This window comes from Polypterus senegalus, chromosome 2, assembly GCF_016835505.1.
Source record: "Polypterus senegalus isolate Bchr_013 chromosome 2, ASM1683550v1, whole genome shotgun sequence".
NCBI classification, from domain to species: domain Eukaryota; kingdom Metazoa; phylum Chordata; class Cladistia; order Polypteriformes; family Polypteridae; genus Polypterus; species Polypterus senegalus.
Genome location: NC_053155.1, coordinates 69,242,201 through 69,255,762, shown reverse-complemented (window position 1 = coordinate 69,255,762; position 13,562 = coordinate 69,242,201). Strand labels below are relative to the sequence as shown.

The following is a 13,562-nucleotide window of genomic DNA, read 5'->3' as shown; positions in this document are numbered from 1 at the left end:
TAGTATTGCATATAAAAGCAAATAAAAAAAATAAAAAAAAACAAATATTTGGCTAATCTGGTTACTCAGGGTATTCTCCTTTGAATGCTATTTCTCCACAACTTGGCTACTATCAAATATTTTAGGAGCTTGATTAATCATTTGGGTTAAAAAGATATGCCAGCCATGTCTTCAATGCTGCATCAAAAAAGGTTCACACAAACTCACCTTTTTGTTACTCTCTAAAATAACACTATATTGATGTTTGTTTTGATTTTCTTTAAGCTGTTGTAGGAATAGAAGAAAGCTGGAAGTTATGATTTGATAAACTGAGTACACTCACTTACTTTTTTGATTATCTTTCTTGGACGTTTGCAGGGTGGGCAGCTAAGGAGTATCTGGAATGGCTGAGTGCTGCATGGACGCTTTACTGAGTGTAATTGATTAAAAGATCTTTTTAACAAATAGCAAGCAATTTTCTATGATTTTTGTGCAGGCTTTTCCCAAGTCTCTCAATGACCTTTCCATGCACTGTTATTATGTTTCTGATGATTTTGTAATGACAGTGGGACTAAGATGAGCATTTTATTGGTGCAGCAGTTATAGCAGGCATTTTATTCCACACTTCCATAGGTGCCTGAAAAATGTTCTTTTTTTTTCAAAATGATCCGAAGGTTAGGAATCCAAATCAGTTTACTGAATATCAACTGACACACTTGACAATTTCTGCTGTTGAGGTTTTCTAGGGATCTCCTAAAGTCCATAACTTTAGTGCTGGTTTTGTTATTGAAACACTTATCAGATCCAGCACCTTCTTTCTCCTTGTAATCTCTGAATGGCCCGGATCTCTGTGATGACAAACAATTAGATATTGCAAGCTTATACTAACTTTTCCTGTACAGTTTGGCGTGACTAGATTCTGCGTTTATGAGCTGCACTGATGAGGCTATGTTGCCACCTCTTGTCTGCCACACAGGAAATCTAGTCTCTGTTTGTAGACGGATTTTCATAACTTTCCTTGATACGCAGAACTGTTCTTAAATGTGAACAACTGTGATGAAAGAAATGATGGTATAATCAAACAATGACTTCAACTAACATTTCCATTCAATTGTCAAAAAGAAATGTTTTTAGGGAGGCCAAGTGATGACATCACTCAAATATGTTACTTTGTTTAGGGGGATGGGGGTAGGGGTTTGGGAGGATTGGTAATAAGATAGCTTTTCAACAACACACACAAGTACAAAAAACAGTGACAGTGCAAAGCGAATAATGTTCCTGAACAAAATGGTCAGGAAATATGACAATCGGAATTGTACATAACTATATTCAGATTTTCCTGATAAATGCAGTTTAAAGTAGAATGTGACCTGACTCTATATATAGTCATTAAGGTGTATACATCAGATCTTTGGATGTTTTCCATTTAATTCTTTCAAAACAGTAACAGTACAATAGTTTTTATTGTACACATGGAGAATACTTCAGTTTTTAAAACTGGAAGTACAAGAACACAGGTATTATAAAGCCTACTGAAATAAAGTTAGTGCCTCAAAAAGAAAAAGAAGAGTGATCCAAACTCCCTCTGGTCAAAAAACTGAATCATTTGGAAGAACAAAGTTTACAATTATATACATTACAGTTGTTGCAGGCCACAGCCACAACAAAGGCATCTTGAGGTTTAATAATCTCAAGTTTACTGATAATTCCGTAAAGATTTTCAAGTGTCACACCAGACCTAGGCTACAGCTGAATGAACACAGCTGCCAAAACAGAAGAGTCAAATTCACTTGGGAGTAGTAAAAAAAAATAAATAAAAATAAGCACAAATTTTTCAGGTTATGTGCGCAAGAATTAGAAAAGACAGTATGCGTATATGAAAATAGCAGCACAGTTAACAGATTCAAGCAGCCTCCCTGATAACAAAGATTAGTAAATTCATTCAGTTATGTTCTGAAAGTTGATTCCTCAAATATATTGTAAAGAGGAGCCAACTCATGGCAAATTAAAATGTAATTTTTATACACAAAAAGTTTAAGCACTGAAGTACTAAAAAGTAACTGTTCATAATACTGTATGCTCCAGTTAGTTAAATATAAAGACATCATACACTCTCTTTACATACAAACAGGTGCCTACTACTCTGTTTGTAAATTTCTATTAGCTATACATGCATTAATCACATCACACGCTTAAATCGAAAGCATCCACTTCTATGTCTAAACAGAGACTCCAAAAAGTGTGCCTTTTGACATGCACAGCCTTTTTGTTCACCCATTTTCATAGAAAAAGATTGCTCACAGAATTAAACATGTATTAATTTTATAAGAATGATTATCACTTAATTTAATTCCTGTGGAGAATGTTAAGAAATTTAATTGTCAAATATAGTACTGAACTCATTACATCACACAGCACACAACCTGTAACTTAAAATCTTTATTTTCCTGTGTTTTTGTGTAGCTTATTTTCATTTTAATAATGATCAATGTTAGTCAACAATTACCCCACTGTAGACTTAGACAATTTAAAAAAAACAGTGGCAGTGTGATGCTAATTAGTCCTTAAAACATTTAAAATAGAATCTGAAGATTTCCATAATGCTGATTTTCACAAATTCTCATAGGCATGTTCACATATGAATGCGGTTTTCCTTCCACATCCAAAATATGTGCCTGACCCGGTTAACTGGTAGGTTTAAAATGGACCAGTATAAGTTATGTGTGGGAATGTATATAAATGTACATACCAAATGGCAATGACACAAATCATCTTCAATGGTCGGTTCCTGCTTTGTGCCCAGTGGTACTGGGCTAGCACTATCCCTCTCCAATACTGGATAATCAAGTAAGAACATTAATGGCTACATGTTTACTTATTAGCTGTCTCTAGTACACATACATAGTATTTACAAATTTTTAGTATATCTCAGTGTAGTTCTTCAACTCTGTTATTTATACTGCAAAGAATACCTATCGAGTTTAAATGATAAGAGGTGATTAATAAGAAAACAAGCATAATGTTTAATTAGCTGGATATTCAAAATCTTTGGATAAGAGCAACTCAAAGACACCATTGTTAAAGTTAGGTACTGCAATATCTTACGGTCTACTGTACATTGTAAGTGAAAATTAAAACAGGAAAACCAAGTCAGTTTCAAATGCATCAAACTATACTACAAGGGAGGAAACAAACCAACTAAATTATATATATGAGATTATGAGGAAAAAATCAAATACTCAGCAAACAAGTGATTATAATTTTATTGATAACTTAGAGTATATCCCAAATAATTGCAAAAATGTCCCAAGTCAACCAAGCATGTATTCTACACATATGAGCCTGTTTTGAAAAAGCTTTACAGTGCCTGAAAAAACAGATTACTGCAGTGCATCTTGATACGTATGATCTGCAAGCTTTGCCAAGGGCAAAACCATTGATGGCTGCTGCTCCTTTTTTTTGGTCTTGAGCAGGTAAAAAGTGGGCCTCACAGGTCCCATCTTGGTAGACCATTACATACTATATACCCCCCACTTTGCTTATTTGCTTTCACCACATTGGTTTTACTCTTTCACAGAAAAATTCTCAGTGGATCACAAAAAGGCAAAGCTATTTCTATTTTTAGCAGGCCATCCAGACATCCAGACCTTGTGCTGATAAGCTGCGAACATTAACAAAGCAAGTCACTACTAAAAAAAAGGAATCTTACCTCAAGCTGTATTTCATTGTATTTTTAAAGGCGTCCTTTAAAAAGACACAGCTGAGAAAAAGGTGCATCCCTGTCTGCAACAGCGGCAGCAGCTGCTGCAGCTAATCAATACAAGCCTGCTATTGCTCCAGCCAATACCATCCTGGTGTATCTTAAAATGTGTATTTGCTGCCAGAGCGTGACTAAGTGCAGTGAGTCACAGCACAATCTCTCGGCTGAAAGGAGGGGCTCCTCACAACACAACAGATATAGCTCTTCAGGCTGCTGCAAAACACATCTCTTTAATAAGTCAAAATACAAAAGACTAAATTTCCATACAACTAACTCAAAGGTAATTTTGCACCAGAACATCAGGAGTTTGTGGGGTTAGTCATGCTTAGAAGAAACAGCTTTTTATATATATTTCTTAAATGATTTTAGAGATCACAATAAGATGGGCAAATCTGAAATCAGAGACAGAAATACCTCTTATTCAATTCAGACAAACAAGCTTTCTTACCGACCTAAACAACAAAGTGAGCAGGGGCTGAGCTGCAATGAGGTAAGAACTAATTTTTTTTTTATATCTATATATCTCTCTATATATATATATCTCTCTCTATATATATATATATATATATATATATATATATATATATATATATATATATATATATATAGTGTACATATGTATGTATGTAAGCACACTACACAATCTATGGTGGACAACACTACTTCCTCCTTTCAATTTGGATGTATTTTATATTGTATCAGAAGAAGTAAATTGAAGCAGACAGAATAGGGTGTAATGTGGGTACCCAATGATGTAACTTGCTAAACACGTCTTTTTTGAGCTTCACTTCTAGTAGTGGCATTCATTTTTATAAAGTAGCAGCCCCATTTCTCTGTGTGATTACAACCTCAGCCTGGTCAGTGGTGCTGTTGTGCTGGCAGGATTCATTTGTAAGAACCACAAGCCCAATTTCTCTCACTGAGATTGAAAAAGGACGTGGTTCCTAAGAATAGCCCACTCGCAACAACATGACAACAATGACAAATTAAAAAAACATGAGTCAGCTAATTTGTTTTTTTCTATAACATCAGCAAGTTTCAGTTAAATCAGTCGAAGCATTTTTAAGATTTTGGGGTATTTAGTTTTTACTCAGTTTGACGTATCAAAATATCCTTTCTTAGCAGATATCTACAGCCCTAGATGTACCATCCTGTCATATTTAAAACTTTTTAACAAAATGGGAAATAATGTGTTTGCTGATGAATGAATCAGTAAACATTGCTTTATTTTACTTATATTAGATAGATAGATAGATAGATAGATAGATAGATAGATAGATAGATAGATAGATAGATAGATAGATAGATAGATAGATAGATAGATAGATAGATAGAAATTTCATTTATAAGCTATCTTTTGGATAGATTTAGCATGTAGAACTGAATGTACAAAATAAAAAAAGGAATTAATGCAAATGTTTTGGTTAAGAATTAAAGGCTTAAATAATATTCAACAATGGACTATTTGACAATAATTAAAGGTATCTGCCAAAAATTATTTAGATGTTGAGAAATGTAGTAAATAATGCTAAATTTTGTTTTGTTTTTTGTCTGACCTGACTTTACCATCACCACACAGAATACCCTACTTTAAAATAAGCAGGGTCATTAAGTATCAACTCAGCATCACAATAAATATATGATAGTGAGAGCACATTATCATCCCATCTTCATCTATCATTACTTTAAGGTGCTACCATTTTCTGGTAATCACAAAATTAGTTAGAGCTCGCAAAAGAACACCACAAAAAAAATGCAGTATGGCTGAAAAATAAACAAAACAGGCACTTCAGTTTCATAACAAGAAATGTAGGCTTGTAGGACATCATGTTGCCGGTCAGTCTTCCTGAAAGATGCATGCATTAGGTTGACTGTTCACTCTAAATTACCCCAATTTAAATGCCTTGAGCACTCAATCCAGTTCCTACCATGCACCCAAAGCTATTAGAATAGACTCCAACCCTGCATGCACCTATACTTGTTCATTATGGGGCAAACAAAATTGATAGCAGTAGACTACCAAAGTAGTACCAACAGTAAACAGTGATATACTTACATGGTCCCTGGCTTTTTAAGCTTTTCTTTTTTTAGGAGACAGGTTTTGAGTGACAAGTAAGCACCTCAACCTTTGAAGACAACTGACCACAACAATAGCTCTACTCAAGTAAGCAGGCATGTACTGTGAGAATACAGTGTAGTCAGATGTTTTAATCAAAACGTATGATAAATTTTGAATAGTTCTTTTTTTACTTGTAGACTAGCACGATTGATTTTGTAGCATCATTTCCAGCTTTAACCTAGTTAAAATCACAGGCTATAGCAATTGCAATAATTTTAGGGTTCCAAACAACCAAAAACAACACTGTCTAGAAATACTACCAAAAGAATTTTAGCTCCTTTTAAATGTGGAAATTCACAAGTCTTACTTTGCCACATAATAGAAACTCAGCCAGGTTGGTCAATTCAATGTTTAGAAGGAGACACTCTTAGTTTGATGTACACTGTTAATGAAACCTTTTGTGTATACGGGAGAAAATGTCAGGGAAACATGGAAACTTTGGAATACAGGAGAAAATGAGAGTAAACAGTACGATATTTTGCCAAACTGCACATATGTGATTTTAAATTCTTTATGTACACTATAAGTAATAAGTCTCAGCACTTGAAAGGACTGCTGTTAAAATTGTGTAGCATAACTACCATTACAGTAACAAACAACAATTACCTCATTGTGACTAGTGTCTGACTATCATAAAACTATTCTACACGTGTTATGGTCAGTGCATCATCTTAATACAGTAATTTAAAACTGTTGTGTTCTTTTAATTTCTAATACTGTTACATGGTTTAATTTTTCTTTAATAGTTTCAGCTAAGATGCAGCCTACTCCTTCCTGAACTTCACAAATTGTGTGATTGTGAGTGTGTGTTATTTGCATGTCTACCTATCTACCCATCTTTTTTTGCTAAATACTATTGACTGTAACAGTCAAATCATTGTGCTGTCTGATTCATAATTAACCATTTTGCCACAGGTCTTCAGCCCCTAGTCTTGTAAAGCTATGAAAAAGCTACAGTGTGGACTTTAGGTTGATAACAAAACTGCCTCCTGAAAACACCCAATTCAGACTCTACAAAATCGAAACAGCGAGGACAATCACAACCACCACCTCAAACTCAATTAGATTGACATAAAAATTTGCACAAAGTAACTGACTAAACTGGAAACTGCATATAATAATCAAAATATTTTATAATGAGAAGCAAAGGAACATCAAACACTAAACTAAGGGAGAAATAGTGTGAAGAGAGAATGTAACATGAAGTAAACAAAATCCCCACAAATAAGAGAAACAAGAATAAGCCTACATATCAGAAAACCTGCAAAAATTACAAACCGAGAACAAATAGGAACAAGAGCAGGATTTAGGTGACCACTACCCACTAAACAGTCGAAAAATAAATTCCTAATATGATGAAGAGGAAATTCCTGGGCCTATGTATGAAAGAAACTTGCAAAGGATATAATGGTGAATGCTGCACACATTTGATAATGGTCCGAGATAAAGGAAGATGATTGCATGACTTAAGACATGGGCTCAAACCAAAATCTGCCATAGAGAATATCACTTTTTCTGCAGGCTAGTCCTCACATCAGCTCTATCTATTATCCCTAACTCCTTCACAAAATACATGTATACTGCTGAAAAAAAAATTTCTTCCTTGACTTCGCTTTGGAATGAGAAGCAGCTCTACAGAAAAAACATATTAAGTGCCCATGGACTTTTTAACAGACATGCAAATATTACAGAATCCAACAAAAATATCTTTGTGACTTAATGAAGTATTGCGGTGAAAAACATATACACCATCAGGATTAAAAACAAGCAAGAAGGTCTTTTGGTGGCATTTCAGACCTTTTTGCATTAATGAATTGATAAATGTTTACACTGATGTTAAAATGTTAAATAATTTATAATAATAATATATATGCTATTTTATAAAATATCCAGTATAGGAATTAATTATTTACTAGCACAGACCACCCAAATCAATTAAGTAGACAGTAGTGAGTAAAACTATATGCTCTAAGTAAACAACAACAGTAAAGTAATAAATTCATGCAAATTGTATTACAAGACCTCTGTTTTTTATATTACAGTGTCCATTGTTAGAAAAAACTTTCAAAACCTTACAGCACAAATTATTTATTCAGTTACAAACTGAATGTAAAGGAAGCACATCTGAAGTGAAAACAAAATTTTTAAAGGAGTAATTAAAGCATTTAAATTTGTTAGTCAGAAAGTAGTAATTAAAACCCTAAAAGCTTTGACTTCTCCTGAAGCAGGTCTTATGTTGGAGAACAGATTATTAAACTGATCAATAATAAAAACAAATGTTTTCTAGCATTATAATTATTGTTATTTCCTTTTATTGATCAAAACAATTTTTGATTATTTAAACTCACTTTTCAATGCAACAATTATGTTTGATTTTTTTTTTATTTTCTACATATTTAACTACAAATATTTTTAGTCTGTCACTGTGACTTTTGAGATCTGCTTCATGTAAAAGAATGAATTAGGATTATTGAAGAAAACAGTGACTTTAATTGAGCTGAACTGACTTGGCATTTTAATGATTCACAGTTTAGTCATCCATGGTCACAACATAAACTGATTCCACTGTAGTCAGTATTTATTTATATATTATATATAATCTACCAAACTGAATATGCTGATAATTTACCTTTGTCATCTTGTCATGCTCTAGTTCTGAAGCTGCATCAACTGTGTGACCAGAAAAAGCTACTGTGCTCATGAGGAGCTCCTTCAAATTAAACAACCTTAGATTAACATCGACTTTCATGTGAGGTGAAAGTGGGACTGCAAATCAAAAACTCAGCAGAAGAAGCCCAGTTAGTGCAATGTCTTTCAGTTTCAATGTCTTATCCTTGGGTTTCAATTACAGCATGCAAAACGAATTCCAGATTAAAAGTTAATATAAGTACACTTATCATCATTTTCAAAAGCCCACTCACTCTCTTTCTTCTACAGTATATTGTGCTGATTATGTTTTATGTTCAGTCTTGTTTCCCTAGCAGATGTCACAGACAACTTTAAAACCAAGTAATGTGTTTAGAGATGTTGGGAACATGTGTCAGTTACAGGGTCAGGCCATGGTGACAGCATCAGTGCAAACTGGAAAAAAAAAGAACTCAAACAGTACATAATAATAATCTAGAATTTAGCAGTATCTCTATAAAAGGCTTAGGAAAATTATAGTACAGTACCAGAAAAAAAAAATATAAGCAAATAGGGAGAAAGTACAAAGTCCATAAAGATAGTAATTGGGTCAGGAACTGAACCTAGTTCTCCGATGCCTTAAGACAACAGGGTTAACAACAACTAAAACAACATTTTAATATTGTACACACATATGCAGAATGGTCAAAATAATAAAGTATGCAAAAATCATACACATACGCCCTAATAATCAGTGAACCTAAAGTGTAGTATTTTGTGTTATAATTGCAACCATTTTTAAAAATCCTCCTCTAAAATTTTCTTAAGACACTACTTTGCCTGAAAAGACATCCCTATAATATTTTATTTTATTATTTTCTTATGTTTCACTGTTGCTTTACTAGTATTTACATGTTCAGCAACCTTACCTTACTACTCAAACTTTACTGAATTATTTAACTTGGCAATTTCTAACTTCTAATATAAATGACAGCAAAAAATTATAAAAAAGAAAATAATTCTAATACAGTAATCTTTAAATGTTTCTGCGCTTTTTAGAAAAGTCTATTGATGCTCTGTTCTTGTTTGGAGTTCAGTTTACAATCTAACTTCCTAAAGCAATACTTGTAGGAGTTGCCTTTTATTATATGTTGTAGTGTTAATGATATTTTCAGCAATCTTTTTATTTAAGTAACAGCATGGTACAAATTTTGTATTGGAAAATGGGAAATAATTACGGTATATAACACAAATAAAAAAATCACATTAATGGCTTCACCATTGGCATAGCTTAACACAATTCACTTTTTACAAGGGAACTACTATAGTCAGTCTATTTATTGACCTATAATCACAGATTAATATGTTAACCATTGATAGTATGTTAGGGATTAGCAACCACAAGTATTAATCATACTGCATTAGTAGTTTCTGTGTGAATTATGTATTGTCAATATGCTCTTTGAAGAAGGCACACTCAGTGCTTGCAGCAGGGATACTCATCTAGGGAAAACAAAGGTCTTCCTGCAGCATGTGTCTGACAAAAAAGGTTTGTGGCAGGCCTGTCGCCAAATGACAATGAATAATATGAACATTTATAAATTGAGCCAGTTAGACATATTCCATGTTTTCAATATTTATTTTTCGGTAATTCTTTATGTGTTTTGAGGTGGAAAACATTACTGCACAACAGTTGTGCTTAATGTCAAATATTAAAGCACTGAATAAGCTGCTGCTTTTTCACTCTGGCATCTGTAATCATAACAAAAAAATGCTGTACATACATTATGTATGGTTAACATCTACAATAGTTGTAGTGACCTTGCACGCAATAACTGCTTTTAACTTTCACTCGACACTCCTGATATTATGATTTGTGATGTCTTATTATCACTAAACTACTGTACAACTGCCTTTTCTTATATTACCTGAAAGATGTTCAGAATAGTTTTCTCTTCACTATGGATACAGCATATTTTTGATGCTGTTTTCCTGTCTGGAGAATGGCTGTCCAAGAAGATTAAAGACTTTTTGGACACTCCCAAACACAATTTTGCTGCATATTGTACTTCACTTCAATAATCATAATGCTGCTGTACCACTATGTCATATTAATTAAGTTTTAACAGCAACCATACATGTAAAAGCATGCCTCTTTCTTCTAAAAAGAATTCCACCCTTCCATCTGTGTGGTGAGGATTTATCTTTGTCTTGTGGGAAGGAGACAAGTGCTCAGTGTAGAGTGTCATGCTTGTGTTACATTTGTAGAGAAGATGATGCTGTTGGGTATTGTCTAGGGCTGTCCCCATGCATGCAACCTGATCTCACAGTTCTAGGTGCTAACATCATAAGGCAGTCAGGAGTTCAGCCTCTAACTTCTGCTAATGTTTGCTTATTACTTGCTGTTTTGTGAAATTTTGCATTTTGTCTTGTACTTTGAGTTCAATTTTCTATTGTACAGTACTTTTGTATCTGTATTTAGGAATTCATGCCTTTTTGTTGAACGTATCTCTCCTTCTCTAAAAAGAAAACCAGGGCATTGAGCCCTTTAACTAAGGATTTGCTAAAATCTAAGTCAGGCTCTCTACCGATCTTATATTATTGGTCAGCCACCTTACCATCTAAGCAATGTACCCAAGACTCAACAGAAGACGACTTTACAGCGCAGTGATGTGCAACCTATAAGGTCTGAACATGCAGCCAAGTTACAGTATACGGACATAATATATGCAGTCCACTCTCTACCAAGCTGTGCAAAATGCTAGCACATAAGATAAAGCAACAATGGCCTCTCCTGTTGCCATTTTGGCACTGTGGTAGCACTAATGAAAAGATGATGTTAGTGCTTTATCTTGCATTTTATGCTTCACATATCCTCTAAACACAGGACACACACCTCAATACTGCATGTACACTATAAAAGCTTGTACCATTTGCGTCATAATATTATATACAAATACACTAAGTAAATACACACACATAGTATACAAATAAAGGACATGTTGTTAAATGTACTTTTTCAGATAAATTGTTCCGAGCAAAGAATTGTACAATCAAACATGAAGAAAAAAATGATGAAGTAAAGACGTCTATATGAGTAAACAGAGTACGACATTTGACTATCCTTGTATTCCTGCAAATGTAGATGGTGATTGTACTGTTGTTAACTCAACTGGGCAAAGCCTCTAACACCACATGTTCCTCATGTAAAATTTGATTTGATTTTACAAGGATCATTCTTATCTGAAATGGCTCTGTATACTGTCTCTTTAATATTAAATGCTTCTTATTCATAGGTAGTTCTATTATTATCTTGGTTGCAGAATGACACTTAAACAACAAATGTACAGAGTTAATCTATGAGTAGACTTTACAAATATTTTCACGGGTGTAAAACGTAAGCAACGTGAACTTTTCTAGGAATTACATACTTCTACAGAATTATCCACATTCATATGTTTAACCACAATTGAAGAAATCAAGCAAATGCCTTTAGGAGAACCTTCTTCAGTAGTGAAAACACTACTAATGTATATGACTTGCGCGTCAATATTTGCTGTTGTGCAAGAAATAACTTAATCCATGCAATTTATATAATAAACAGTGCAGACAAAGCTACAGTCATCAGAGTATTTACTGATTATATCAGTCTGCCTGATTTTCTGCCAGTGTACAGCCTCTAGACATTCATCATCTTTTAATATTATGCTTTTAAACATGGAGCCAGGCCTACAGAAAAACACTGAGGGTAATAATTATAGCAAAAGAAAAATGTTTACTTAAGTATAATTAGACAAATTATTATTTTTTAATAACATATTTTCTTTAATGTTGAAATAAAGCATGACCCAGCAACTTTTTAAAATATTGCTTTTGCTTGAAAATCTAAACATAAGGTATCTTTTTCATGTTCATGCATAGATTCCACTGCAAGACATACATATTTTATTTATATTCTTTTCTTTTCTTTTAATTACACTGTCAAGGAGCACCTGAGGTTGCCCTGTAAGCAGCAGTAATTAACCCCAAATGGGACACTGAATTATTGTAGGGCATACTTACAAAAACACAGACATATACTGATTCATGTTGTTTAATTTTAGAATCACCAATTAAGCAAACAGGAGATATACTGTACAAGGAAACAGAGGCACCTGGAGAAAATCTATAAGGATACTGGGAGAAAACAAAAACTCCACACAGAAAGTAATCCGCTCAGGAATCCTGAAGCTACGAACAAGAAATTCTAATCACACGGCCTCCATTAAACTTAAGTATTACAAAGTGCAAGAAATAAAAGAATAAAAAATAGAACACTTAAATTCATAGTTAATGGAATATTAACAATCTTTGTAATTAAATTCCTAAGTAAGCTAAGGTGCAACCAGCTATCTTCTGTGAACAAACCATGCCATCATAATGTCATCAAAGGCCGTGTACAATAAATGCAGATTACAAGATTTCAAAAAAACATTTCTGTCTGTGCGAGAGTCCAGGGCTAGACAGTGCATTCAAAGCTGTACAAATAAGCCCTGAAAATAACACTAGAATAAAACTGTGCCAGGCATTGAATAAAATATCACTTTGACAAAAGTTACTCTATAAAACAACAACTCCATGAAATTATGACTGTAGCAGTATCATTTTATTACAACTGTTTTAGTTGGCAATGATTGAGTAGTTTATCAAACTAAGGGGCACAACAGATGGAGCTAAACACATGCAAATCCTTTAAGAGATGTTTGTTTGCACAAGATTGGAGGCTTGGAAATTTCCCATTCAAAAGCAAAATGTCTCAGGGACAAAGTTGAAAAATAAAGACAAAGTAACTTAATAAAGTAGACTTTCTAAAGTGCAATTAAACTTCAAAATGTGGCAGAATGAGAAGATGGCCGCTTGTACAGAAGCATGGGAACATGTTTCAGAATCAAAATGTATAAACTCAGTGAAGATTTCCCTCAAAATACAAACCTTCTTCTTAAAGAATAGGCTGTGAAGTATAGAATATATAGATGCCTAGTTCAGTTTTGACTCCAAATACTGTAAATCCATTGGTAAGAGGCAGAAGAACAGATAAGT

At 33.7% G+C, this 13,562-nt stretch overlaps 2 protein-coding genes across 12 annotated transcripts in view; one reads left to right on the top strand and one right to left on the bottom strand.

The window, feature by feature from the left end:
* The window catches only part of inpp4aa (inositol polyphosphate-4-phosphatase type I Aa), a 166,173-nt gene that overhangs the window by 138,547 nt on the left and 14,064 nt on the right, over positions 1-13,562 (bottom strand). The gene's annotated exons all lie outside the window — the stretch shown is intronic.
* slc9a2 (solute carrier family 9 member 2) overlaps positions 3,926-13,562 on the top strand; it is a 97,394-nt gene continuing 87,757 nt past the window's right edge. Inside the window, exons 1-2 of the mRNA XM_039743899.1 lie at positions 3,926-4,019; positions 4,109-4,229. The gene's annotated coding sequence lies outside the window, so the exon portion shown is untranslated. The remainder of the gene's footprint in view (positions 4,020-4,108; positions 4,230-13,562) is intronic.